Below are 27,809 nucleotides of genomic sequence, written 5' to 3'. Positions count from 1 at the left end.
GTATTTGTATTCTAAAGAGATTCAGGTATTTGTACACTATAACTGAAACTAGCTTACCTGTGAAGTAATGAAGATGGGGTATACCAAACCACAAGCTTGGCCTGGACCCACCACAATGGAAGCGCCTTCTCAACCCAGTCCCAGGGATATGATTGCATTGCCCTGCTTGTCAATGCTGTTGTAGGGACGGCGGCAACTGCTGCCACTGTCGAACAACATTGTGTCCATGGATTGGGATACTCCCTGAGAACTGCCTCTCTGCTAAGCTTTGGCTGGGTAAAGGCATAGGTTCAGCTCCAGTCAAATTTGAGTGAGGAGAGTTTCCCATGGAAGCCGAGGGAGCAGCCGGAGTTGCAGTACTTGTATCGTATAATGGCTCTGCTATCCATTGAGAAGGATGTGTGCACTGAGGAACTGTTGAACTTGTGTCACTTATCGAGTCTGGATTATCTTGAATTTGGTCACTCGATGATTCCACAGGAGAATTAGAGCTCCTCTGATGATTCTGATGAAGCATTCTCTCAACAGTTTGTTGCGACCGACTTGTTTGCCTTTGCGGTTTCTGAGATGCCATAGCCAATGGAGAAGAAGGAACAGCTTGTTGGGATGCCAATAAGGTGTGATTAGGACAGACCTGGACCTGACCTTGGTAGTTGTTATCTACATTCGAGGGCATTTGTGGGGGCTGATTTGGTAAGGGATGCGGTGGGCAAGAAAATAATTTTTGTTGTTGTTGACACTGGCTTGAGGTTTGAGGCACCAACTGTTTCCCTGGTGGAACTGGATTTTGGTGCATCAACATGTTCTCCCGGCCTATTCCTTCCGTAAAATTAGCCTGTTGAGACTCTGATTGTTGTCGCTGTTGCTGAAGCTGATGCCGCTGTTGTTGCTTTAGCATCTGATTTGGCAGGCCACCTCCAGCTTGAGGATTTCGAATGAGTACGTTGGGCCCATGCTGCTGTTTTTGTTTCGATTGTGAAGGTTTGTGACTCATTGGAGAGGAAGATGGTGGCAAGGGATATTGCAAATTTGGAGTGGGAAAAAATGCTGGCTGAGTAGACATCTGATGTTGAATCTGGGAACCATTTTGTAGAGGTGGTATAGCCTGTTGTGCTAGTGAATGGGTATGGGGCATCGAAGCATTGGAGTTGGCAAATTGTTGTTGATGCTGATGAAAGAGCCATTGTTGGTTCTGATGCCTCCCTTTAGCCAGATGAAGCACATGGGCTTGTGTCTGTGGGTTATGTGTAGTGCCTTGGAGATGACGGTAATGATGGTTGTTGAGGACATGCGAGTGTGGTGGCATTTGATGCTGATTTTGGTGTTGGATTGGAAATGTTTGAACTAGTGGAGAAACAAATGCTGTACTCGGACCACTGAAAGGGGGCACACCATGGCCATTCCCTCGTGTAAGATGCTGCGGAAGCTCTTGCATTATCATTTGCTTCTTATCTTCGGGATTCGGGCTAGGCTACAACATGAAAGGAACACCATTAGGGTAACTGAAACGGCAACACATATTCAATTTAACATTCTCCTCCAGAAAATGAAAAGCTAAAAATCATCAATTGAGACAATAATTAATAAGAATGAGAAAAAAACAAAGCATCAATACCCGTAATTACCATTTCTATTCAAACCTTACTAGTTTTCGAAAAAATAGAATTAGAAGTGATTGGGCAGACAATCAGGGCAGAGATAATGAGGAACCACATTTATCCAACCCAAATGATAAACCAGAAACTCGGGTTCAGCCAAAGAGCAGTCCAGACCCATCAGTCTAGCCATCGGATTACTTTTTCCGAGCAGGAAAAGGATTTATAAACATTAAATGATGAAAATAAGTCAGAGCGAGAGCTTGGCCTATATATAGTACATCAGAGCCGGCCCCTCTGTTTGCCAGTTAATCATAAGTCATTAGCATGGTTTTAAATTTTGGCCGAAACATTTCGTTTCGGCCGAAATATTTCGATTTCAGCTGCTGCCAAAACGAAATCCACTTGGATTCAAAAAATTACCAGATTTCCCCCACAATTGCGAAATTTCATTAATGTTTTCATTGAAATATGCGAAACATGCAACTTTTCGGATAAAAAGAACAAAGTTTCTGTCGAAATGTCAACACTTTGACAGAAACCCTAACAAAAGTGAACTCCACTAGCAGACAAGAGAAGAACAACGAGATTCTTTTAAGATATTTCTAAAAAAATGACAAAAAAGGAAAGAAAAAAGAAAAACCACTATTAAAGAATCTTACATAGATTTCGGCGAACCGAAAAATTTCCATGAATTTACAATATTTCAGCCGAAATTCCGTACTGAAACCGAAATGTTTATGTTTCGCTGGCAATCGAAACCGAAATTTAAAACCTTAGTCATTAGCCACTCTAGAGACATGGGTGAAGGGCGTGAAGGAAACACCTAGCCCTCTAACACTCGGTAATCTCCATGATCTAATATCTAAACCGCCAAAGAATATTGCCCCTTCAGCTCAACACATTCTTAGAGCCCCATTCCACCCAAAGATCCCCCTAAGCTCCTCCTTGAACAAACGAAGTCCCATAAGAAGCACCTTGACCATGAATAAGCTAGCAGTTCCTTAGCATGGTCGTCCCTAAAGATGCCACCAATACCCGTATTGAGCCTATCCTTAGGGGGTGCCATCATTTCAAATGCCTAGGTTCGATGATTGCCATCCAACATCAACTAAAGTCTTGGGTACTTGTGTCTCTCATCTCTAGAGAGAGCCCAATCCTCCAAGAGGACTTGAACATGAGAATGAGGTTATGAAAAATTCCTCGTGTCATAAAAACCCCATTGGTTTCTGTCATACAGACCAATTGACAGCGAAGGCAAGCCATCTGCCAAAAGCATCACCCTTGTCCCCATGATGACAACAATTCCAGCCATCACAAAGATCCCATAGGGACAACAGAAAGGCACAAAGAACACCAAACCACTTGAGGAGGGCAGTCCAAACCCTTCTATCCAATGAACACTGAATGAAGATATGCTCAACCATTTCTTCCGCATTTGTGAAAAGAGTGTTTGTGTGTGTGTAGAGGAAAAAAATTATGCGCTCGAGCGTACCTAAGTTATATGCACTCGAGTGGAGAAAAGGCTTCCTATTCGCTGATATATGTGGGCCCAAGCGCAGCTCTCAAACAAGTTATCGATGTAGCGACTTTCTTCAACCCATATCGAGAAACCCTAACAGACCAACGACCTCGACTTCGACTTCTCCTCTCCGACAGAGGGGCAAGGCAATCCGACGATCCACTCTACCCATGCGCACGGCAATCCGACGATTCACTCCAACCAGGTTCGTTCATTCGTTCTTTAACTCTCTCTTTTTCTTTTTTGTCAAATAGGGTTTCATCTGCTTGTTTTCTTGGGGGAAAAGGGCTTGAAATTTTCGATTTTCTCTGTGAAATCAACTTCTCAGCATCCTCTTCCAATGAGTTAGTTGTTTTCATTTTCACAATCGTATTTTTGGATTTAAAATCCTCTTTTGCTTTCTGATTTATGACGCTCAACCAGTGCCTTATCGTATTGAACCAAGAATTCAAGTAAGGTGGTGTTCTGGTTAACACAACCATCGAAGAAGGAATTAATGCTTTCACCGCACTGACTAGATGCCATGCCTGCAGTGAATTTGTTTCTCCAATACGCTGGCACCCAATGCTTTCGGTAGTCCCACATCTTTGCTAGCCATTCGGTTTCACCAATATGATATTTCTCCACCAGTTTTTTCCATTCCAACTCACGGTCCTCGATTTCCCTCCTCTATTTGACGAAGAATTAAAAAAAAACAAAGAATGGAAAATCGATTCATGAGTTGACTTCACAGAGAAAATCGAAAATTTCAAACCCTTTTCCACAAGAAAACAAGCAGATGAAACCATATTTGACAACAAAGAAAAAAAAAAGAGTTAAAGAACGAACGAAGTCGAGGTCGTTGGTGTGTTAAAGAAAACAAGCAGTGGATCGTTGGATTGCCATGCGCCTCTGTCGGAGAGGAGAAGTCAAAGTCGAGGTCGTTGGTGTGTTAGGGTTTCTCGAAAAGGTTTGAAGGAAGACGCAACATCAATAACTTTTATGAGAGCTACGCTTGGGCCCACATATATCAGCGAATAGGAAGCTGTTTCTCCACTCGAGCGCATATAACTTAGGTGCGCACAAGCGCATAATCTTTTTCCTCATATTATATATATATGAGAAAAGTGTTTTTAGTCGGCCGACTAGAAAAGTTGTCTAGTCCGTCGGCCATAAAAACAGTGGGGGCCCACATTGTTTGGGTGATCCTAAGAAGTCATTTGATAGGCCCTAACATGGATAGGGTGCGCCCAAAAATTCAGCTCCATAGGATCATCCCAACCCTACAATTTATAGAGGTTAAAATGGACGGGTATAAAATTCCACAAAACTGTCCATTTTTTTGGATCATCCAAACAATGTGGGCCCACTGTGTTTTTGGGCGGCGTATATATGTGTGTGTGTGTGTGTGTGTGTGTGAGAGAGAGAGAGAGAGAGAGAGAGAGAGAGAGAGAGTAAAGTGGCTCAGATAGCTTATCCAAAAGTGGAGGGGTAAATGGACAGATATTGTTTCTCCACATATCTGCCCATTTTTTCCCTCCACAAATGGAAGGGTTAGGATGATCCTATGGACTTGATTTTTTGTAGGCACCCTATCCATGTAAGGGTATTTCAAATGAATGCTTGGATCACCCCAAAAATGTGGGCCCACATGAGTTTTTGAGCTTGAGCTCAGAAACACTTTCCTGTGTGTGTGTGTGTGTGTGTGTGTGTGTGTGTGTGTGAGAGAGAGAGAGAGAGAGAGAGAGAGAGAGAGAGCTGTTACTGCACAAGTGAGCAGGTAAGTTACCTGCACACGAGTGCAGAAACAGGGTGGGAGGGCCATGGGGGATCAAAACCATTCATTTGCAAGGCCCTTCCATGGATAGGGTGTGGCCCAAAAATCAGCCCCATTGGATCGCCCTAACCCAATCAAACGTGTGGGGGGGGGGGGGATGGACAGGCACTGTGTGTCCATGTTTCTGCCCATTTTTACTCTCCATAAATGGCAGGGTTATAGGATGATCCAATGGGGCTGATTTTTGGGCCACACCCTATCCATGGAAGGGCCTTCCAAGTGAATGTTTTGGACCCCCCAAAAATGTGGGCCCCCCACCCTGTTTCTGCACTTGTGTGCAGGTAAGCTTACCAGCACACGTGTGCAAGTACCTCTCTCTCTCTCTCTCTCTCTCTCTCTCTCTCTCTCTCTCTCTCTCTATATATATATATATATATATATATATATATATATATATATATATATATATATATATATATATATATATATATTGGCTAGCTAGAACTTTGATCTCTTTAGGAATCAGTGAGTTGATTTTGCCTAATACCACTGTCCACGAAAGCATTGGACCCTAGAAGGGACTTGGGGCCTACAGTCTCCACTACCAGCTAGACGAGTCTTCACTAGGAGTATTTTGGAGAACAAACTAAATGAGGAGAGATACATAAAGTGTCTCCAGCCTAAATTCTTGTGCACTTCTACTTACAAAGTATAGAAATCCTCCAGCCAACAAATTAGATTTAGGGTAAGCATGGAACTCAAGTCCTTAAGGTTCCTTATAAAAAACCCACCCCCAAACCACCATTCCCCCCACTCTCTCTGCCCTCACTAACTATTAACACCCCTCATTTTGACAAATCTATAGAGGCCAGGATAGACATGGCACAGAGGGGACTGAATTAAACACATTATCATCACAAAATATGACCCCCCTCATGAACCGCACTCTAAATCTCCAATGAAGAAAATTCTCTCTAACTTGGACAAATGGGCCTCCAATCTCCATGCCCCCGAGCCTTAACTCCTACCTAACTTTCCTTAATTGACCACCTCCTTTGGAATCTTGAACATTGACATGAAGTAAATAGAAAGATTAGATAATCCAGTTTTAATCAACTTAACCAAGCCACATAAAGATAGACATGACCTTTTTCCATCCCGAAAGCTTCTCCTCCACTATTGGGGCCCAAAAAGACTATGGGGGAGCACCAACTACCAAAGGCAGCCCTAAATAGATAATGGATTATGGAGAGACAACTAGTCTTGCACCAAAACTTCAGCCAACAGATGAAGATGCACAGCAATGATCAGTGTTTCAAAACGTAGATGCAGGTCAAAATATGGCAAAAGCAAATCCCAAGTCGACTCGGCATGACGCGGTCGATTACTCGGTTGACGAAACTGAGTAGTTGGTTGATGCAGTCATAACTCAGGAGAGTCAAAGGAGTATTGATGGACTTTGTGGGGCAGAACGCGGACTCTGACAGGGAGTTCACGATGACATAAGCGAGTTTTGAAACTATGACAGGGATATTGAGGCCAGCCATCAAACTCTTTGCACATTCACCTTCAACCAGAAAACAAACTTAAGGGTATGTCTCGGAAGCAAGACTTATTCCAAGTTTCCATAAACACCAATGTATCATCTGGGAACTGAAGGTAGGTTGTGGCATTGAGGTGGATTGGACTTTGAATGAGAGAATGGAGGAGGAAATTGCAAGTTTCTACTCCAAGATGGATGGAACTTTGATTGAGGAAAGTGTTAATGCCCTCTTACTCTTCAACAAACTACTCTTCTCTTGGTTTTGGGTGAAAATTGATCCTTCAATCGAAGAATGACCCCATACTCCCTAACAAACACAACTATTCTTCTTCCCTCCTCTAAGGCCCCTTTCCTCTTTCGCTTCATCGATATTAGTATCACCCAACATACTCAATATGGATGCTTACTTGAGTTTAGTGATCCATAAGAGACTTCCTTCTGTTTCTTGATCCTTTTCTATCGCCGTAAACTTCTCATGAAACTTGAATCCTTCTTACCCCATTCACTCACACTTGTTCCACCATTCTCTTAGCTTGTTCTTGAAATCCAATACTTGCAGCCACATATTCTCGGAACGAAACGAGAGGGTCCCCTCTCATTCCTACCATGCACCAACATATCGTATTATGAGCCAATAACAATCTACAGAGATGTCTTACCCCAACAAAGTACTTCCCCCACGCATGAGACATGAGAAATTTGCCGAGCCATGACATAACCGAATTCTCCCTCTTATTTGGCCAAGTGTATTAAGCTCTACCTAATGAAAGCTTCACCTAACATATGGGGTTATGAGCGAATAACAATCAAGGGAGAATCCACTGTCTTACACCCACAAAGGGCTTCTCCCAAGCATGAGACATGAGAAATCTATTGAGTCGTGCCATAACCGAATTCCCGCTCTTATTTGACCAAGCATATTAAGCTCCAGCTAACAAAAGTTCCACCATGTCATAACGGTCCATGAAGTTGTATTTGAATCCAGACCGTTGACAACCCTAAACGTGGTCAAGAAACCAATACGATGTATTTGTGTTCTATCGGTTGATACAAGGTGAGACACAATCATATCTGCCAGATTTGGCTGATACACATCCAATAGTGGTATGTTTTCAGTAGATACCATGGATTTAAATTTCCACATAAAGTGACACAAAACTGAAATGTTTCCGTTACCATCCCCACTGAAACGTATACCGAAACTAAAACGCATACCGAAACCAAAATCATAAATGTATTAGTGGTATACTATATTGGTATGCGTTACATAATTATATTTATATGATTTGCATGTTAAAAATGATGTATGTATTGTGTGTGTGTGTGTGTGAATTATATGTGAAACGTGTCGGCCTAGGCCGAAATCCAAAATTCCGGCCGAAATGCTTCGGTTTCAGCCGAAATTTAAAACCATGTAAATGGATGCTCGTGCAATTTACAACATTCATAGGAAAAGAAATCATGTTAATATTGGGTTTCACATCCTTAAATGGGTTGACAACTTGAAGTGTCCTCTAAAGCACCCTGAGTTGTTCCTTTTCTGCTAGTCATTGATAATAGTTGCTCTTTACCAATCAAGAAAAGAGAAACAAAAACAATTTATAAGACTGGAAGCAATTTTATGACTGGAAAATAAGCTCACCTGCAGCATCTGCAATGTGTCGTGAGGACTCATCATAGACTTCCCTTGACCAGAAACAACCCCAGAATGCATATTAACAGGGCTTGGCATACCAAACCCACTAGAAGAAGGCATACTTCTAGAAGTTACCATGTTAAGCATAGCTGGTGAACCTATTCCCTGAAACCCTGGCCGAGGCATCGAAAAGCTCCTATTCATCCAATACATCATGTCCATACCAGTTGGCCCAGGTAGCATGCGAACCACACGATCTGTTCCCGCGCGCAAAGCCCCAGAAACGGACGGACTGGATGGTTGAATGTTTCTATCATAAAGCATTAGATTATACTCTTGCATTCTTTTCTGTTCATCAATGGGTAAAGAGGTTGGTCTTGGCCCGCCATATCTCTGCACATCCCTGTAAGGATCATAACAACTCAGCCGTGGGAATATAAGTTATAAGGTGAGAAAAAGAGTAAGAGCCAAACATGTGTAAATTATCTAATTACAATACCTAGAACCCGGATGATTTGGAAATGCTAAGCCCCCAGTATGAGACTCCTGATATCCAGGGGAAAGAGGATCTGGGCTTGATGTAGGTGCATCACAAAGATCAAGTGGCCTTCATTATAACAAATAAAACCAAATTATCAGTTATTTTTTCGCAGCAAAAGAAAAAGTTAATATGCAATTCAATGAGGAAGTTCAAGAGGATGCTAAAAGTCAGACAACGAATAACAAGGGTACCTTTAATTTTTTTTTTAAAAGGGCATCTTTCAAAAACACATGAAGAACACAACTTACGTTAGGAGGCCGCCATTTAAGTTATTCGGACATGCTTGGGTAAGAGCAACAACGTGAGAATGGTGGACTGCAGCAATTTGTTTCACTTCCTGATTATCGTTATTTACAAGAAACCAAATCATGGTCATGAGCAAGTTTGGAACAGTATAGAAGTAGAGCATACTTGTCAATATAATCACCAGATGGCATTCAAAATAGAAGCGTAAAAAGATATATTAAAAATGTCCTTGGTTAACCTAAGATGCAACTACAATGACAGTACTAAAATTTTGAAGGAAATACGAAGCCCTTAAATTTAAACTCATGGTAAACCCTAAGCCTTAAACATAAATTTACAACTTCATGCAGAAGTATATTATGTAGGGATGTATGCTCCTAGGCCGTTTTGATATGTACCAAACAAATAGATGTGCAAGCACATGGAAAGTCAATGAGACTGCAAAAGTTAACCAAGGTATGCGTCAATCTATGTCACAAATATCGTTCTCGGGAATTTCTCGTGAAAATCTCAGAATTTTTAATTTTTTATTTATTTGGGTTAATATCAGGAAAAAACGGTAAAAATAAATTAATGTAAAAATATAAATATCAAATATATATAAACTTTTTAAATTTGGAATTAGGGTTAGGTCGAAGGTTTTAGAGTGAATGAGAAGTTCAAGATATTTTTTAAAAAAGTCAATTTCCCAATTTAAAGCAAGAAAGCGTGAGAAATTCAATTTCTCGTGATAAAAATGTATTTTTATCATTTAATCAAGGGAAATGTTATCGGCACAACTGTATTTTGATGAGGACACTCCTCGTTTTATTAAAAGTACGGTATGGCCCGCATCATAGGATGATCCAAACCGTTCATTAGATGGACCACAGCCTAAATAGGTTGTGCCTCAAAAATCATTTCCATAGGTTGATCCTAACCCTCCGATCTGCATGTTAGAGAGTTGATCCTAACCCTCTATAGATCGAAGTGTTAGGATCAACCTATGGAAATAATTTTTGTGGCACAACCTATTTAGGCTGTGGCCCATCTAATGGACGGTTTGGATCATCCTATGGTGCGGGCCATACCGTACTTTTAATAAAGTGAGGAGTGCCCTCATCAAAATACAATAGTGCTGATAACATTTCCCTTAATCAAAATGTCGCGATTTTCTCACGAGAAATTCGATATTTGTGACAGAGGCGTCAATATCCGACCAAGAAACAAACCTGACTCCTACAGGAATGCAGCTTATGTCCAATCAGAGTGATTTTCTCAAAATGAGCCTTCAAAGTATCCTCTTCCATTGGGCCCTGCAAACGCTGAAACAACTGTCTGGCGCTGCCCTGGTGAAGATACTAACAGAGAACTTGATTAGATAGAGTTTATCTTTCAATCTTTTAAATTCAAAATACTAGTATAAAAATTGTGTTAGCCAATAAAGAAAGCGAAAAGATCTAAAATTTAACAAACTTAGAAACCAAAAGGAACCATGCCTTCGGAATGCCCGGTAAATTGGTCGGATAAGCTTGAGAGGTCCCTGAATCTTCTGCACCATCAGCCCCATCAGCAGAATTCCTGTCCATTAGAATTTTGTGGCGTTCCTCGCATTCTTTGGGTTTACGAAAGATACACTGGACATGTTGTAGAGGCAAATTACATCAATATTTGTACTTCCAAGCAGAAAATAAAACATAATCAGTTTTAAAAAAATTAAAAACAGCATTAGAATAATGGTGCTTCAGAATAAAAAAGAAATTTCACCTTGAACCGGAGGGCACTGTTGATAGCGTCACTTACAAGCCCCCAATTTGGCCCCATATCATGCACAAAGACAACAAGTGCCTGGAGATAACAAAACTTAAAGATTAACAGAATTGTTTGGTATCATCACAAATACCCAAAAGGATAATACAGTTAAAGAAGCACATCGACCTGATCTTCGAATATTGACCATGTGTTTCCAGACCGTGATTGTCCAGCAAGAATCTGCAAAGAGGCCAGGGTGAAGTCATTAAAGATATATGGCTTTCAAAATATTCCAATATTTCTAAGAATAAAACACACTATCTAGGTTCATGGCATATATTTTACCAAAGAATGGTAACAATGGATCTCATTTTCATTTTTCATATTATGGGCTTGGAATTGAAAAATGAAAGCAATTGGATTAACTTTTCAAACTTACCGGGTCCACATACACAAATTATAGAGAATGATAGATAGCAAAGCTCAATAATCACACATCTCAAGATGGAATAAATAAAAATAGGCAGAAAATTGCAGCAATGCTGTAAGTTGGGCTTAAATAAAGGTAGAGGATAGCATAAAAAAATCAGAAGCACTAAGACACACTCCATAAAACTAACCTAAAATCAAAAGCACAATGTAAAGTAGCAAAAGTTAAAAGTAAACAAAGCTTTGAATTTATTGCTGCCACCCATGTCGTGTCGTGTCCGACATGACACCCGTGTCCACACACATCGACACTCCTTTCGACACTTGTAAATGTACTGCTAGAAGTGCCAGACTTAATGTGGGTGTGTCCACACATATTTGTTTTGTGTTTACCTCTTTTACCATTAGCTCTTCTTACATTATAAACTCTTCTTTTAGCTCTTTAACTAAATTTGTTGTTATATCCCCTCTCCTAAACCTAAAATCCTAAACAGACTCTTATTCCAATATTATATTCATTATACCCTATTGATTTTGTTTGTGTCCCCGTTTCTAAATTTTGGGGGTTTGCCGTGTCTGACACGGAGGTCGACACTTGTGTCTGTGTAACAAAGTAACACAGATTCCATTGGAATCATATTTCCAAGAAACAAAAACTTGCAGAATGTTTCAGGAAGCTAGAAGCATATTAAAACAAACTGAAATGGGAATGATGCAAAATTATGTTTAAGATTGGACCCAATAGTATGAAATCACAGTGGTGAAAAAGAGATCCACTTCACAAGCTCAAACATATATCCATGTAATGAGTAGGAAGTTAAAGTTCTCATAAGCAACTAGTTTCTGCCACATCAACGGATACAGACCGACAATAAAGGATTCATCATACCAGCGAATAGCATACCTTTTGTGCCTTATCTTTCCTTCCCCGATCTTGATTAGCGATATTTTTCATAAGTTTATTTGGAGTGGACATATTACTCATCTGGAAAGCAAAGTGAGAAGGACCTGACCCAGTCACTGGAGTAGAGATTTCGGGGGAAGCATCTGGCAAGTGCTTCAAGAGCATAGGCTTCTTTGCAGCATGTGGGCCATACAGACCTTGTGGACAAATGTTTGGAAATTATTCACAGAAAAGAATGACTAACATTTAAAAGCAGTAGTTAAACAAGCTTCATGAGATAAAATTCAAGCTGAGAAGAGAATCACCAGTGTCTCCCTTAGATTCAAAATTGTGACTCTCCAATCTCTTTTTTGAAAGAGAATCACCAGTGTCTCCCTTAGATTCAAAATTGTGACTCTCCAATCTCTTTTTTGAATGGCCCCTCTGCAATTCAAAAGCGAGCCATGAAGAAAGTAATTATTACTACAGAAAACAGTATAGGACATGCGTACCCTTTCTTCAACAAATATGAAAAGGTAGAACCCAGAAATCCAACAAGAAATACGCACAATAACAGAAAATATCTATGCCACAACTACGGAGTAAATAAAAATAAACCAGCGCAGTATCTTTTATATAACAAAAGGCACACCAAGACAAGCGACGGTCTTCTATATGATGGTACATCATAAAAAGAGTATCACCAGGAAAATCTTCAAAAATGGCAGAAGAATAAAATTCTCATATATGAAAGAATAGTTTGATGTTGATACAATTTCAGAAATCAGTGGAGGATTCAACACTATTATCTTATTACAAGCAAAAGCCCAACCAAAGGGGTTAAAAACATACTTCACTACATAAATCAAGCATGTAAATATGATAGTGGTGCAAAAAAAGGGACTGTTCGTGATATAAAAAAATTATCTTTTCACAAAGGGAGAGCAAATTAAGTTAAAATAACGCACAGAAGAGAAAAAAGAAGCACGCGAGCCAATTTTTTAAAGAATTACATAACTGCAATTTTTGGGAGTGTATCCGCCTTAGGATCTGCTTCGTGAGGTACAACACCCTGGAAAATGAAGATACATCTGTATCAGAGCAGCGTGGCAAAGATCAAGCCCGTTAATCTCCCTCTTCCAGTGCATCATTGTGAATGGTTTTGTAGTTGACAAAAAGAAGAGAACAGCGGCACATTCAAGTGTAGAAGCTGAATATCCACGCATGGCTATATTGATGTTTTGGAATGGATTTGACATTCCATGCAGGACCTGAATAGAACGCCTAATTCATGCAAACTCTATTGTGACAATAAAAATACCATCAAATTGTCCCAAAACCCAGTTTTTAATGACAGAATGGAGCACACGGAAATTTATTTTCATTGATAAAGAAGAAAGTGGAAGACAGTCAGATCACTCATGAATCTGTTTCAAATCGCCAATAGGGAGCGGATGTGTTTGCAAAGGGATTGGCTCTTGATCGACACAATTTTCCAGTTGACAAGCTTTTAATGCTAAAGGAAAAAAAAACCATTTTTGATAGAAGTTCTAGAATATTGCATGTTTTATGATGAGGAGTACATCAGTCATTCATTTCTTTGTACTTATATGTATGGGCCTTTTGACAGGAATATGGATTAAATGAATATATTCCTATCATTTTCTCCCATAGTACAAGAGACAACTTCTCTTCTTCTACAATATTCATCATGTTAGGCAAATCAAAGTTTTTTTTTTTTTTTTTCAATGGTGGTATATCAGAGAATAAAATCAACAGTTCAATGTGAGGACGGGACCCTATACAGCTGTCGTACCAGGGAATCCAACAACCAAAAGCCAAGATAGTTTACACACAGATGCCATATTATATAGGTTTGTACAAGTAAGGAAGTGTGATGAAGGAGTTGTACTATTGAAGATCATAGCATCACATATAAAAAACTAGTTTGGTAAACAGAACAAGACTCACCTGTTCAGGTTGTACCATGAGGTCCATCTTCCATTGTTGTTCAAATGTGGAACCCTGCAATAGCATGGATTTAGGCAACTGAACCAATGACAGAAAAAAGAAACAATTGAGAGCAAATAGACATACTTTTCCAGAACTAATAAAACACCCAGAGTCCGTCGAATTCATAGAGTTTCTATAACCCAAATGCTTGGCATTCTTCTTTTTCAATTTTGTAGATATTCCGGTGCCATCAAAAGGTAATTGTTTTCCAAAGTCTCCCGTGGAATCAAATTCCAATGTTTTTCTAAGTTCGGATCCACTGTCCAATTGACTTTGCTCATCCTGGAAAGAACAAGTATCTCCACTTGAAGCATCAGTTTTATTTACCCCTTGCACACCCCCAGCAACTCCAATGCCAAAAGGGCTTACAACCCTCTGCCTTGCAGCTGTACGAACACGCTTTGTTGGAATTCGTCCAACATTTAGACTACTGGAAGGCCTTTTCCCTACTAAAAATGATGGTCGGTTCCCTAATTTGTTTTCCACACAGAGTCCATTTGAATTCTGTAAGTTTTTCCTATTTCTTTGAGTAAATTTTGATGACTTTCTATCTTCAAAAGATCCAGGGAAATAATAAATGTCTGCTTCTCCTTCATCCACTTCATAAGCATCTTCTTGAGCTCCAAAATCTGAAAGCAAAAAAACAGTGTCAGGACCATGATATTACTCAAATAAAAAAGGAAAAAATGAGTCAATACAAAATTAACCAATACCTGATCCAGAATCAAACAAGGATGTCTTGAATTCCTCTTGGTTCATGTTTTCAATTTTCTGAAAAGAATGTCAATTCAATGAATAGATGGCATATTAACAAAACTATGAATAACTGTAAAGGGAAAAGGAATCAGGCTATATGTTGTTAACAGTATCAAGCTTGGTTGCACAAGAAATACGATTACGGCATATACAACCAACTTACTTTTGATCAATAAGAATGGATTTCATTAATAATAAGGTACATGACAACCCAGGTTTAGCGATTCAGTTAGGGGATGGATTTTAGTCGTGACATAAATGAAAACATATATGTTTCGGAAGGAAATTTTGGTAGAATTCTAGTAAATTCACAAAAATGTATGGAAACATGTGCAATGAATGGACATTTAAGATAAATTTTATGAAGTACAAGAATTAAAACAAATACACACTCAAAACCCATCACAAAAGCAAAAAAGCATGCTCATAATGGTTTAACATCAAATACCAAGTGACATGGGACGTCGTGCATGTCTAATAATTTAGTACATAACGCATTTCTCACGTGATTCATATAAATATTTATACATAATACATATACCACATTTCCCATGCAATTTGTATAAATATAATTATGTAACAACTGCCGGTATAATATACTAAATGGTAAAAGAAATTCTTTTTAAAATATTTTTTGGGTTTGCCCCCTTTGGCCCCAGGAAGAAAAGCGGGTGAATGTATTATTTTTATAATTTTTAATAATTATTAATATATTATTTTTCTAATTTTTAATAATTATTAAAAAAAATTATAACATAAATAAAAATCAGTGAGAAAATATAGCATAAATTTTGTGTATAATAGGGCATGTTTTTTTTTATATTTTTCAAATATTAATTTTTTTAATATTTTATAAAATTAATTATTTCCTATTTTTAAATAACAGAAATAAATTTCTATATGGTCCCATATCAGATAACAATGGCAAAAAAAAAAAAACTTTTCTTATTGATATGAGACGAATAGAAAAAAAAAAAAAATTTGAGTGGAGATGAAATAATCGGATCTAGAAAATGATGCTATGAGATTACCATCAACTGGATTGTCTCGTTGCGACTTTACCAACAAACAAGGGGTCAATCTTGTATATTGTACTCCTATTGAATAAACTCGAGATTTTTCTAATATTTCTTGAAGTTTTATCTTAAACTTTCATTATTTACATATATTTCCATACACATGGGTGTAAGCTGCATCATGATTTATATGATTTTCGCAAAAATATCCAATTGTAACTAACACGTTTCCAAGCTTTGATCGAAATAATGTAACATATAAACGTACGGCTTTGGTTTTGGCGTGTGTGTTGGTTTCAGAAAGCATTTCAATGGGAATGGAAATGGAAATATACGGTCGTATCATCTCAGTAGAAATTTACAACTATGATGACAACAAAAGGATGGAGAACTTTAGGTTGTGTTTGGATTGCCGGAATCAGGAATCATAATAGACATCACATTCCATTCCTATTCCAACTCCCCCAGTAAATAGAATTTTCATTCTCATTCTAATGTTTGGATAAGCATTAGAGTTCATCAAAGGAATCAGTCAAGATCTGACGGTTCCTCAAGGTTTCTCGAAGGCGGAGAACGAAGAGAAGAAGAGGATGATGATGCCGACGAAGATGAGGGACCAGAAGGTGATTGCCTGAGAGAAATCGGCTAGGGTTAAGGATTGTCTGAGAGAAATTGACTACGGTGAGCTATGAAGCACGGGTACGGGTACGGGGTGCGGGTACGTGGGTACATGATTTGCCAAAAAAACCGGATGCGGGTACGTTCGGGTACGCCGAATATAATAATATATTTTAATATTTTATTATATATTTATAAAAATTATAAAAAAAAATTGTAGAGCAATCAAATAACAATAACATCACCAAAATGGAAAATTCTAATATTATCATAAGTGATTAAGTTCCATATTTCATAACATGAGGCATCAATACATCATTCATTAGAAAAAAAAGTATGTCACCAGTGTGTTGACCAGTGCCTGACAAGATGAATAATTTTTAGAGACCAAATTATGAGATTTTTTTCACCAGACTTTTGGGATTTAATAATGTTTGGACAAAATAGATTTTATGAATTTTTAAAATTTGAAAAATACCCCACCGTTTGGAAGTTAAGAAAGTTAAAATTTTGACCCGACTCTTTTTCTTTAAATTTTGTACTAGAACTGGAGAGTTGACTTTTTTTCCTTTTAGATTTGGGTGTTGAAACTATTTTTAATAAATCCAAAAGGGGGGTATTCCGTTATTTACATGTAAATCTTAAGTAAATGTAACATGTAAATACCGAGTACAGGAAAGTAGAGAGAAGTACAGGAGAGGAAGGAGAAGCAGCAGGAAGAAGCAACGTGCTTCCTAGACGGTGAGAGAGAGAGAGAGAGAGAGAGAGAGAGAGAGAGAGAGAGTAAGTACCACCTCTTCGGGCGGCAACAAAATCCACCTGAAATTCCGTCTTTTTCGACTAGGGTTTCTATTTACGCAGACAATGTCGAACAAAACGTCGGAATCCACAGAGACGGAATCATACGCTGATTTTGATTCCCGATTCCAACAAGAGTAAACAAAACTACACATATTTACATGCATTCAAAGGCTCAACAGCTCAACAGTCATTTCCCAAATTGTTATTTTAGGAAGTTGGGAATAAAAAGAAGGCATGTCTCACTTGGGTGCTAGAAAAATGTTGGTTAAGTGGCATGTGGATTTAAGGGATGGGCATTTGTACAAAAGTTTTCTAGAATACAAACCATACATCCCTATGTTAAATTATTAAGCTACAGTTGTCTAAATGGCAAAGTGCATACAAAAGGCCAATGTTTAACTTGGCCTCGGATGAGCGTTGATAGAACGATCTCTTAGAAGCAAGAATCTTCCTCATGGGTGCCGCTCTAGCACTAGTACCGCGATTCAGCGCTCCTTAGGAAGGAAACCGCCATGATGCTCTCAGCCCGCTCCAATTACTCCATTACTAACTTCCTAGTATCAAACTCTATGGCAATAGCCCTGATAATACTACCATGTGAAACAACCAATTAGTATCAGAGCATGTCCTAGGTTCAAAGCCCAACAGCTCCATGATATTGAAGATCAACATGTACGGCCAACCCGGGGTTTGTGCGCGGGGGGGGGGGGGGGAGGAAGTAAGAATAGTTAAATAACCCCAACTCCAACTGCTTAAGTTTTTGCTAATTCGGTTCGGTTTTTATTTTTGGTTAATTCGGTTATTCGGTTTCGGTTATCTCGGGAAAAAAATTCGGTTAACCGAATAACCAAAAATAAACATTATTTTTTCAAAAAAGGGTGTATGGGCACTCCGTAGGATGATCCAAACCGTCCATTTGATTGATCACAACTTCAATAGGTTGTGCCTAAAAAACCGTTTCGATGGATTGATCATAGCCCTCCGATCAAACCGTCCAAATAGATTTTTTTTGTCTTTTTCTATCACTATTCGGTTATTCGGTTATAACCGACTTTTTAATCGGTTCGGTTTCGGTTTCGGTTTTCGTAAAATTTGGTTCGGTTTCGGTTTCCGAAATTTGATAACCGAAATTATTTCGGTTATTTCAGTTCGATTATAACCGATTGAACACCCCTACTTCTAAGTACTTCACTGGAGCATGCGCAAAGGCATCTTCAAAAGGCACGAGGAAAGAGGGAATGAAAATGAAGATGGTTAGAAATTACTACTTTTTGGTGTACTTAAAATTTGAAAGATAAATATGAAGATGGTTAGAAATTACTATTTTATAATGTACTTGGATTTTGAAAAACATAAAAAGATACTATTACTTATACGCTCTCATGGCACTCCCAACCTTAGACTCTTCTAGACCCTCATGCTTCCCCGCTCCCAACCTTGCACCGGCTCCGTGCTTCTATGAGCATCCTTTTGTACAATGACATATTAGTTATTTAAATTCTTTGCCATTATGTATCATACATAGGGATAGTTATGTAATTTTAGGACTTATCAATATATGATTCATAACTTGTATACAAATATATACACGAGGAAAGGAATAGCAAAATTTGACTCCCCCCTCTCCAAAACAGATTTCTTTCTATTATCTTTCTTCCTTTCTCATGTTTGTGATATTGTACATGCCGCACACATGTATGGTTATAAGGGTCAATGATTTGGTCGGTCACCACCGGACGGTCCGGACTACGACACCAACAGGTCCCATAGAAAATGGATGACAGCAACAACCCCGTCAATTAAAAGGGGCTTTTAGGGTGGTTTTTAGAGTTGATTGTTATCCATTACCACTTCCAAGCAATAATCAAATGGACATAAGCATCCATTCCGATGCAGTCCCAGGAAGAGTTTTACATGCTAACTCATGTGCTAACTCGGTCCAAGACGATTCTAGAACCGATCCAACAATCATGAATTTAAATAATGATGGCAATTAGGGCATGAAAAAATCCACAAAACTATCCAAAATCCATATATAGGACAGAAAATAAGAGATTATGAATAAATTCATTGGAGCAGCAAAACAAAACCCTAATCTATAGAAGATGGAAGAAAGAACAAGAGAATCGCTAATTAGGAAAATACCCAAAATCCATCCAAGCTCCACTCCAAATCTGCTTTTGGAGAAGACAGCCAAAGGAGCTCTTCAAAAAGCAAAAAAAAAAAAGAATCCGGAAAACCTAAAACTTGTAGGTCTTCACCCCCTTATAAAACCTAACATAAAGTTAGGTGAAATAACACAATTACCCCTCACACGAGCCCTCTACTTTAACATCAACCACCAACTAGAATAACCTTTAAATAAGATAGTAGACTAATTAAACTCAAAAAAAGATCATAGACTCATTGAACTCAGATAAAAAAAAAGTCTCTTCTATTCTAATGCTACTCAAAGGGTCATGAGGGCCCTTTGATGGACGTGGCCCAAACGCATGTCAATCCTTGGCAGACCATGGCTTTTAAATGCATCACATTCGAAGCCTGTCAGTCATATGTGACTTGGTGATAGCCCATCAGATCAATGGCCCTACCACCACATACACATGACATATAGACAATGTCGAGCAGATCTCCAAAACGGATTACAGTGGCAATCCCTAAAGAAAACGCCATATACTATATATTTAGTCTTGGAAAACAAGATTCAACTGAGCCCTGAAGTGAACTCAGCCCCAATAATTTCAAGTCTTCATTCTTTTTAAATTAAGGGTGGGCCTTGAAGATAATTCACAACCCAAAAATTCACCAATAGCGTGATCCCAACCATCTGATCACTAGTCTATTTGAATGGTTAATGTAAAAGTTGCCTATTTTTGTTTTAATGGTCCATTTCCAAACCCATCAGTGTGAACTTTGGGCAGTGCCCCAGCCCATAGTGGGCCCCACTGAATGAAAAATTTGAATCACCACATATGTCATACGTTTATGGTAGATATTGACGCAGATCACCACTTGGCATGGCATTGCAGGCTATGAAATCAGGCCTCTTCTTGATAATAAGCATATATGAAAGAATTCTAAATCCAAGGACTACAAGTGAATATGCATATCCTCTAAGATATTTATATACCCATTGCAATCTATAGATGCACACATTCGTGTGTAACATGTGAAACCCATATAAATTTGGCAAGGATAAGAATAGCATAACCACATGAAATATCTGAAGTAGCAAAAAATATAAAAATGAAACATAAATAAACCAAAGGGAAAGGGAAAGATAAATTTCAGATTTTTTAAAGCATAACTACATGCCCATATAGAAGTATTAAGAAAAGCACAAAATTTAAATTAAATTTTTAACCAGATATAAAGAAGTACAATCCTAGTGTATAATGGCCCTGATTTTTTGGAACATTTAACTAGGAAACGAGCGCATCCTTGTCAGCAAGCAAAGCATATTGAAAAAAAAAAGATTCCTATAAGAATGACTTGTCATACTGTAACTCTGGTGTATTTATCATAGCGCAAGAAGCAAATGATGCATAAAGGGACCAAATGTGTGCATGTGCTTACCTCATATTGTTCCCATTGAGATTCTACGGATTTTCGGTATTGCTCCATTGCATTGGGGGGTACCATGTAGAAGAGGCTTTCCTGGAGAAATCCAAAGGTCAGTGCAGTACAAGTTCTGTGGGCCAATTTGAACATCCTTAGTGCAAGAAAATAAGAAGATTCTAGAAAGCCTTATTCTAGAAAGCCTTTGAACGTAAGGTATAGTCACAGTGACAAGTTTCCCATCTTGGGAGTTCCTCGAGATTGTCAATTATTTTCTTCTTCATCTTTCAGAACATAATTGGAAAATTCTGGCGGGAAATAAAATAATCAAATAAGGAAATTCAAAAGAAAGTGGAAACAATAAAATATGATTAGACCATTCAAAAAAAAATATGATTAAAATGAAATCTCATGGAAATGAGGAAATCTTGAAAAAATCATGGCTCCTGGGAAAAAATAAAGAGATCTTTCTTAAATACCGCGAGATTTTCAAAATCAAAGATATTAATCACTATGGAAACAACTATTATGCCAGTGCTAAGGACTTCTATGGAGGACCAAGCTCGTACTTCTGAAAATTGATCTTTCCATGATATCTCCGAAATGCCGGTGTCAGTTAACCTGTCTGGTGTCTTGGGTGCTTCAGCTTGAACATGATAATCAGAGGAGCTATCATAATTCAAGAATCTCACTGCATACCCAAGAATAGGAAGCCAGAGAGTTTGCCCACAATTTTTTTCCTCCAAATACTTGTTTGTTTCCTGCAAGAACCACAAAATATCCATCAGAAGTACATAGATTAAAGTGTGTTCAGGAAGGACCAAACAGCTTAGTATTCTAACATGTAATATCCAAAAAGGATGGCATTGTCTGTCATAAACAAATAAGATCTGAAAGGCACATGCTCCCCACCATCTCTGCAACAGTTCTCATAATGCAATCAAGAAGCAGGTTGCCACAACTGTGCTTTCCCCCAAAACTTGGTTGGAAAATTAGTGACTTCAAATACACTCAGTTTTACCTAGGCCGAATTTGAGTCCAAGTCCACGTTTGCCTAAAATCAGTTAAGAAAGGAGAATCTATTGAGATGGGAGAAGGAATTTGTATAGAAGCAAGTGCTGGGGTTCCAAAACACGGATTCACGGGTCAAAGGAGTGAGGGCTAAAATATATAGCTTCTGAACCTTCAAGTCCTTGAGTTATTAGCAAGTACTACTTATCTAACGATTGTTTATAAAATCACTTGAGTTAATCATTGTCTCGTCCGAGTTGATTCAGTTTTACCTTGGTCCAGTTCGAATCCAAGTCCAAGTATGCCTTACCGTGCTCTTTTGACTCACCTAAACCTAGCTAAGCTAGCAAACCTAAACCTATCTAAGCTTCTAAAATCCTAAAGTATGGAAACTGGCTCCCTTCCAACAATATCCATGTTAAGGCTGGATTTTCTAAAATTAAAAGTACTGTAATTTTCTGTTTTAATCATCCACAATTAAACTATACATTAGTCAGACCATACATTATTTAGACCACTGACACACCCCAGACAGTCAACACGAGACAGACATAACCTCGAATCGATAAAAGGAAACCGCAATTTGAGAGAATGAACGCCTCACTACCACCAAGTGAGAGAGCACAAGCAGCTCCAATGCGAATGGAGTAATACATTCCCTAAGTCCTAGAGCAATAATACTGATAGTATTGTGGAAACAAAACCAAAGGAATTTTAATAGTAAATTTAAGAAATATTGTTCAGGTACAAAAGAGGAAACTCAACAGAAAGTAACAATTCTAATAGTCAACTAACATATGACAGAACAAACTATTTTTCCATGCATATTTTGCTAAAATAATTTGTAAGTAGGATGATTCAATTTGAAGTGGCAAATTGGCATAATAGGTCAAATAATCGGTACTAACTTATGCCATAACACCGTTTCCCTAGTTAAGTGGCAAAATGGCATAATAGGTCAAAAAATCAAAATGAAAGCAGATAATATGATCACTAACATAATTAGACACTTCAATATCAAAAATCCAATCTAAAGTCATAGTGCAGCACAAATTGTTGATAACCATGTCAGCTAAAGTAAACAACCTGTGTGATAATGGGTCCTTCAATCATGCCCTTGATAGTTTCATCCCCATTAACCTTCCACCGTCCAAATAAAACTGAGTTCCATTCTTTATGCAAATGTGTGGTAGGATCATCGCTATTTAGATGAAACTCAGCTAAAGCCCAGAACTGCTTGATAGCCTTCGCCAATGTGTGAGACACTTTTGTCTGCTTCCGACGCAGATTTGCCTCCCCAAACTTCAAACGGCCAGTAGAAGCAATGCAATGAGATATTTGGGCTGCGGCAGTTATCTTCCAAACACGCTCCTATTCACATAATCAATAGACAAAGGAAGTGAGTTTTGAAAAAATTGCAGAAATCAATCTGAGAACTGTATGTTCTTCCGAAGCAAGTGGGAGTAATAATCATGGTTTTAAATATCAGCCGACACACTGAAATTTAGGATGTCGGTCTAGATTTCAGCCAAAATTTCGGGAAAATGTATTTGCTTGGCCGAAACTGATACCGAAACCGAAATTTCAAGCCTTGGTAATAATATGGCATAAGCTAAATATCAAAACTGAAACAGATAATTCAAAACCAATTTTCTAAATGAGGGTGGTATAAAACATAAGTTAAAAATGAAGAGAAGTTCAAAAAAAAAAAGAGAGAAGGGAAACAAAAATGAATGGGTCTTTCGTGTAAAGAAGACCTGCATGTAATCGTTTGCCAACCACGCCATTTCCTCAAGGACAAAATCCCAATGAGATTTTCGCTTTATCTCTGAAGGGAAATTATTAAGCGAAACCTCACCAATCCTTTTATGGTTAGCCTGTTCATTAAAAAGCTAGTCAGATAATTCCAACTAAAAAGAATCAAATTCCTGTCAACAAATCAGACAGCTAAATAAAGAAGCATCAATGCTAACCTCTATTGTTCGAGCCTCTTCCAAAATGATGTCTTCATGCATCTTGTTTGCCATTTTAAAGCGACCTTCTGTACAGTTTTGAAGCTCGATGGCAGCTGTAGAACCCATCCCTGAAACAGTAGCCTCTAAAGACTCGAAATTGGAGGACGCCAAAGAGCATTGAAGTCCAGACTGAGGGCATAAACCTATCATTTTGAAATTGGAAATATCAGCTGTTGGATTATCTAATTTCCCGTCCGATCTCATGCTCTCGATGGTAGTGATGGATTTTACTTCATTTTTCAAATCAGAAGTACTATCACACATTTCCTCAATTTTGATCTGAACACCATAGTTGCTTAAGTCCCAGTTAACAGATTTAATATCGTTACTAGCAATAACGTGCACATCAACATCCATTGATTTGTCATTTTCCTTAGCATCATTACCATTGGGCATATGATGGGTCTCCTCAAATACCGATGAAAGTTCTTTGGAACATCCATTAGAGCTACTATTGGCCTTCCGTAATATGGGACATCGGTCAGTGACCATATTTCCACCCAAGCTATGACCAACCTGCGTAGAGGACTCTGAATATAAACCTTTTCTAGCAATAACGGCAGTGACTGTCTCCAAAACACAATTTCTACTATTTTGACCATCGCATTGCAAGTCATTCTCGTTTCCTTTTGAAATGCTAATGGCATCAAGTTGACCAACACTAGTGAAATCTTCAGTCTTTACTGCTAAGGATGCACCATTGGGACCAACCAAAACTCCGTCTTCCTTTTCTCCACCCAAACCAGGCGGTGCAAAAACCATGGATTCATGACCAGCCACTTGGGACCTATTCCTTCGAGCATATGCTTGACTTTTCACCCCAAGGCGGAAGAATACTGAATCTTCTGATTCCTTCGCATTATGACTTCCGTCTAGCTGATTAGACTGTTGTGATGGAACAATTAGAGACTTTCTACTAGGATGTGTAGCATTTCTCTCCCCGTCAAGCATATTATTTGCACCATCAAAAAGCAAAAGATTATTGGCAAAATTTGGTTCCCTACCCAGAGAAAGCCCTGGTCTCCCACTGCTGTCGACAGAATCACCATGAGGTGAAGCAATCAGTGTAAAGCTCCCTTTCACTTCACTGTAACACCAGACAAAACCATTTCTCAACTCACAAGAAACAATGTAGTTAGTACCATGGTTTTAAATTTAAGCCGAAATACCGAAATTTCAGTTGAAATTTCAAATTTCCGTTGGGACCGACACCGAAAACACCTAAATCCGAAATTTCGGCCAGAATCCCAAATTGCAGAAATTTCGGAAATTAAATGTAATTTTTTAAAAAAAAATTCCAAAATTTCAGCTGAAATTACCGAAATTTCGGCACGATAATGAAATTTGCTTCATTTGTTCACCGAAATTTCAGTATTTCAGCATAAATTTTGGTTTCAGCTATGTCCGAAACCGAAAGCGAAATGTTAAACCTTGTTTAGTACTACCAATCTGTCCAGGTAACCTACTTGATAATAATAGTATGTTACCTAATCACATGGTGCTCTGCAATCTGATCTGAGAGTGAAGTAGACTGTAAACTGATTGAGGTTGAAAGCCCAAGCTTGAAATCCAACGGATTCCCACCCTGCAAAAAAGAAACAGATTAATCCACCTGATAATGTGCAGTTAGCATTCATTTTAAAAAAGAAGCATAAAATACAAACAGAAGGACCATAATATCATACATTCTCAAGAAATTCCAGTTCTCTTCTTCGTACCTCCCGCTCATCAAATTCCTCCCTAAAGTCAACAAAATAATAATTTAATGCTTCTACATAAAATAACTACACAAAACTAGCACACAAAAGAACCATTCAAAAAAAAAAGTTAGCACACAAAAGAAGATACTGGTGTTACCGTAGAGCTGCTTGAGCCTTTTCAATGGCTGCACAGTAGGGAGAAGTTCTGCTATATACACCTAATCCACCAGCGACGACTCCTGCCGTTGAATCTACCTCCACATTTACAAATAGAGCAGAACTGGGGCTATGTCCATGCATTCCTTTTATAGTAACTTGTCAATAGATATCTCCACAATAATCATCCATCACATGACTTCAAAAGTTCCCCCAAATTTCTACAAGGCAAAAGATAAAAATAATGAAATTAAGAAGAAAGCAAATGAGAAAGGCGACTAACTCAGAAATTACATTTACCATAACGGTTCAGGATAAAATGAAAAAATGTTCTTTGTAAGTATTGAATAAAGGAATGAGAACACAACTGCTACAATATCGGGAAAACATCGCTCAAAGAAATACACGGACGTATGCTGATTAATGGTCTAGTACAAGGGCCATCCAGAAAAACAAATTCAGATAATAAAATGAACCAGGAGAAATTTTACTTAACAAATAGACAACCGAAAATCGTAAATCATGCTCTCTTATATGAATTTAAGAAGCGAAAATCCATTCCAACAAGTGGGCATCTGATCCTTCAAGGGCATGTAAGACCGTAATGCCAAATTCCAGACACTGCATACACCCTCCCCCAACCCAATAGACAAGAAATGACTCAAGAAAACCTATCAGCAAACTTTTGCTACTTACATAAAAATTCACCAACCATGAAGCTGTGAACAAGGAAAAGTGAACCAAATGGACAGCTCACAGAAGGAAAATGGAGCATTTTTTGACACCATCCTATTTATTTTGTGCTTAATCTAGCAATGACGTAAGTTTTAGAACCAAAACCTACACATATGCACTTCAACTCTCGCAGATTGGGCTTGTGCGTAGGCCAATCCATTGAGTAACTAGATTATTCGGTTTAATCAATAATTTACCTAGATAGGGTGTCCAAAAAAATCAGATCCATAGGATCATCCTAACCCATCCAAAAATGGAAGGAAAATGGAAAAAATGGGGACCAAGTTCATCATTATTACCAGGTCACTAATCCCATGAATTCCATTTAGCAAACTTGAGGTCGTGTTAGCCCATAGGAAGCTAACTTGGATTATTGCTATATTCTTCGACACCACCTTTGGGACACGTACTGAAAATGTAACTAGGAATATGCTGGCCACCAAAAAACTGATCTAGAATCTGAAGTAAATCACTCAGCTATTGAAACCAATTGTTTCTTCCAAGATTGGAATTCCGTAAGTAATTTTTTTCAATTAGGGGATGTAAAGAAACCACAGGAAAAGCTCTCCCTGCATGTTCCCTGAATCCTTTCTTTACAAAGCTTGAGGTTAATATATATATAAATAAATAGAGAGATTAATAAGGCAAGTCTCTCGCTTTGTCTTCGGGACTGTAGACACTTAGGATTCCATGCCTCATTATTAGGAATGGCAGAAAAAAGTGGGTATGATGGCCAAACTTTATAATTTCTCCTCACAATCAAAAAAATTTAGACACATTAACAATCAACATAAAAACAGACAATTATCATATGAAAGAGGGATCACCCCCATTAACACTATCATATCATATCAATTTAAGAGCAATGAATACTGCTTTCGAAACAAAAGCACCAAACAAGAACCTTGAATTGTTTCGGACCCTTTTTTTCCTTTTTCTTTTCAGACCTTGTATTTCTTTGGAGCAGAATTAGGGCACGAAAAGATTGAAAACGAAGATTATAGAGAAAGAAAGACCTGAAAATGCCCAATTTTTCACAGAGAACGAAACCCTAGGGTTTGCTTCTTGCATACAGAGAAGGAGCGAGCGCGGGAGCAAGAAGAGGAAACCCAATTTTTGTTTTGGGTTTTTCAAATGAGAAAAGAATTCTTTAAAAAAAAATAACATAAAACGTGTTTTATTATAAAAAGGAGTGTTAGAAAAACGGAAATCCGTTAGGTAAAAAAAGACGGTACTGATTGTACTGACACGTGTGTTAGAAACAAGTAATAGATCCCGTATAATCGTATTCCAAGAATCAACGACATGGCCAAATCATCGGTGTCAATTTCACTTTCGTCTTTTTTTTGTCTAGACGGAGTCCCGTTTTGGAAGGTGAGCGGTACTACTATGTGGTGCCCCTACTACAGCATAGTGGGTCCTACCTTGGATTGATCTGAACCGTTCATTTGATGGATCTTGATTTGGGTGTGCTAGGGCCCACAAATGACCATGATCATGCAATAATAACCAGCAAATGAACGGTTAAAAATACTCATTATTAGCTCT

At 38.3% G+C, this 27,809-nt stretch overlaps 1 pseudogene across 1 annotated transcript; it reads right to left on the bottom strand.

Annotated features, from left to right (window-relative positions):
- Positions 1-107: 107 nt before the first annotated feature.
- LOC143884640 (chromatin modification-related protein EAF1 A-like) lies at positions 108-27,404 on the bottom strand (annotated as a pseudogene). The gene is made up of 21 exons (XR_013253019.1): positions 27,278-27,404; positions 25,528-25,747; positions 25,356-25,410; positions 25,158-25,255; positions 23,629-24,757; positions 23,413-23,532; positions 22,742-23,026; positions 21,214-21,405; positions 20,663-20,743; positions 14,609-14,666; positions 13,980-14,524; positions 13,854-13,907; positions 12,269-12,326; positions 11,904-12,100; positions 10,757-10,810; positions 10,586-10,666; positions 10,318-10,455; positions 10,051-10,167; positions 8,842-8,930; positions 8,059-8,659; positions 108-1,471 (listed from the first exon to the last, which is right to left on the bottom strand). The product of XR_013253019.1 is annotated as a chromatin modification-related protein EAF1 A-like (transcript).
- Between the last annotated feature and the right edge of the window lie 405 nt (positions 27,405-27,809).

Source organism: Tasmannia lanceolata, unplaced genomic scaffold (genome assembly GCF_043159265.1).
Source record: "Tasmannia lanceolata isolate RefF3 unplaced genomic scaffold, GAP_Taslan_0.1 ptg000008l, whole genome shotgun sequence".
In the NCBI taxonomy this organism is placed as follows: domain Eukaryota; kingdom Viridiplantae; phylum Streptophyta; class Magnoliopsida; order Canellales; family Winteraceae; genus Tasmannia; species Tasmannia lanceolata.
Note: the sequence above shows the minus strand (reverse complement) of the source record. Positions and strands in the feature narration are given on the sequence as shown.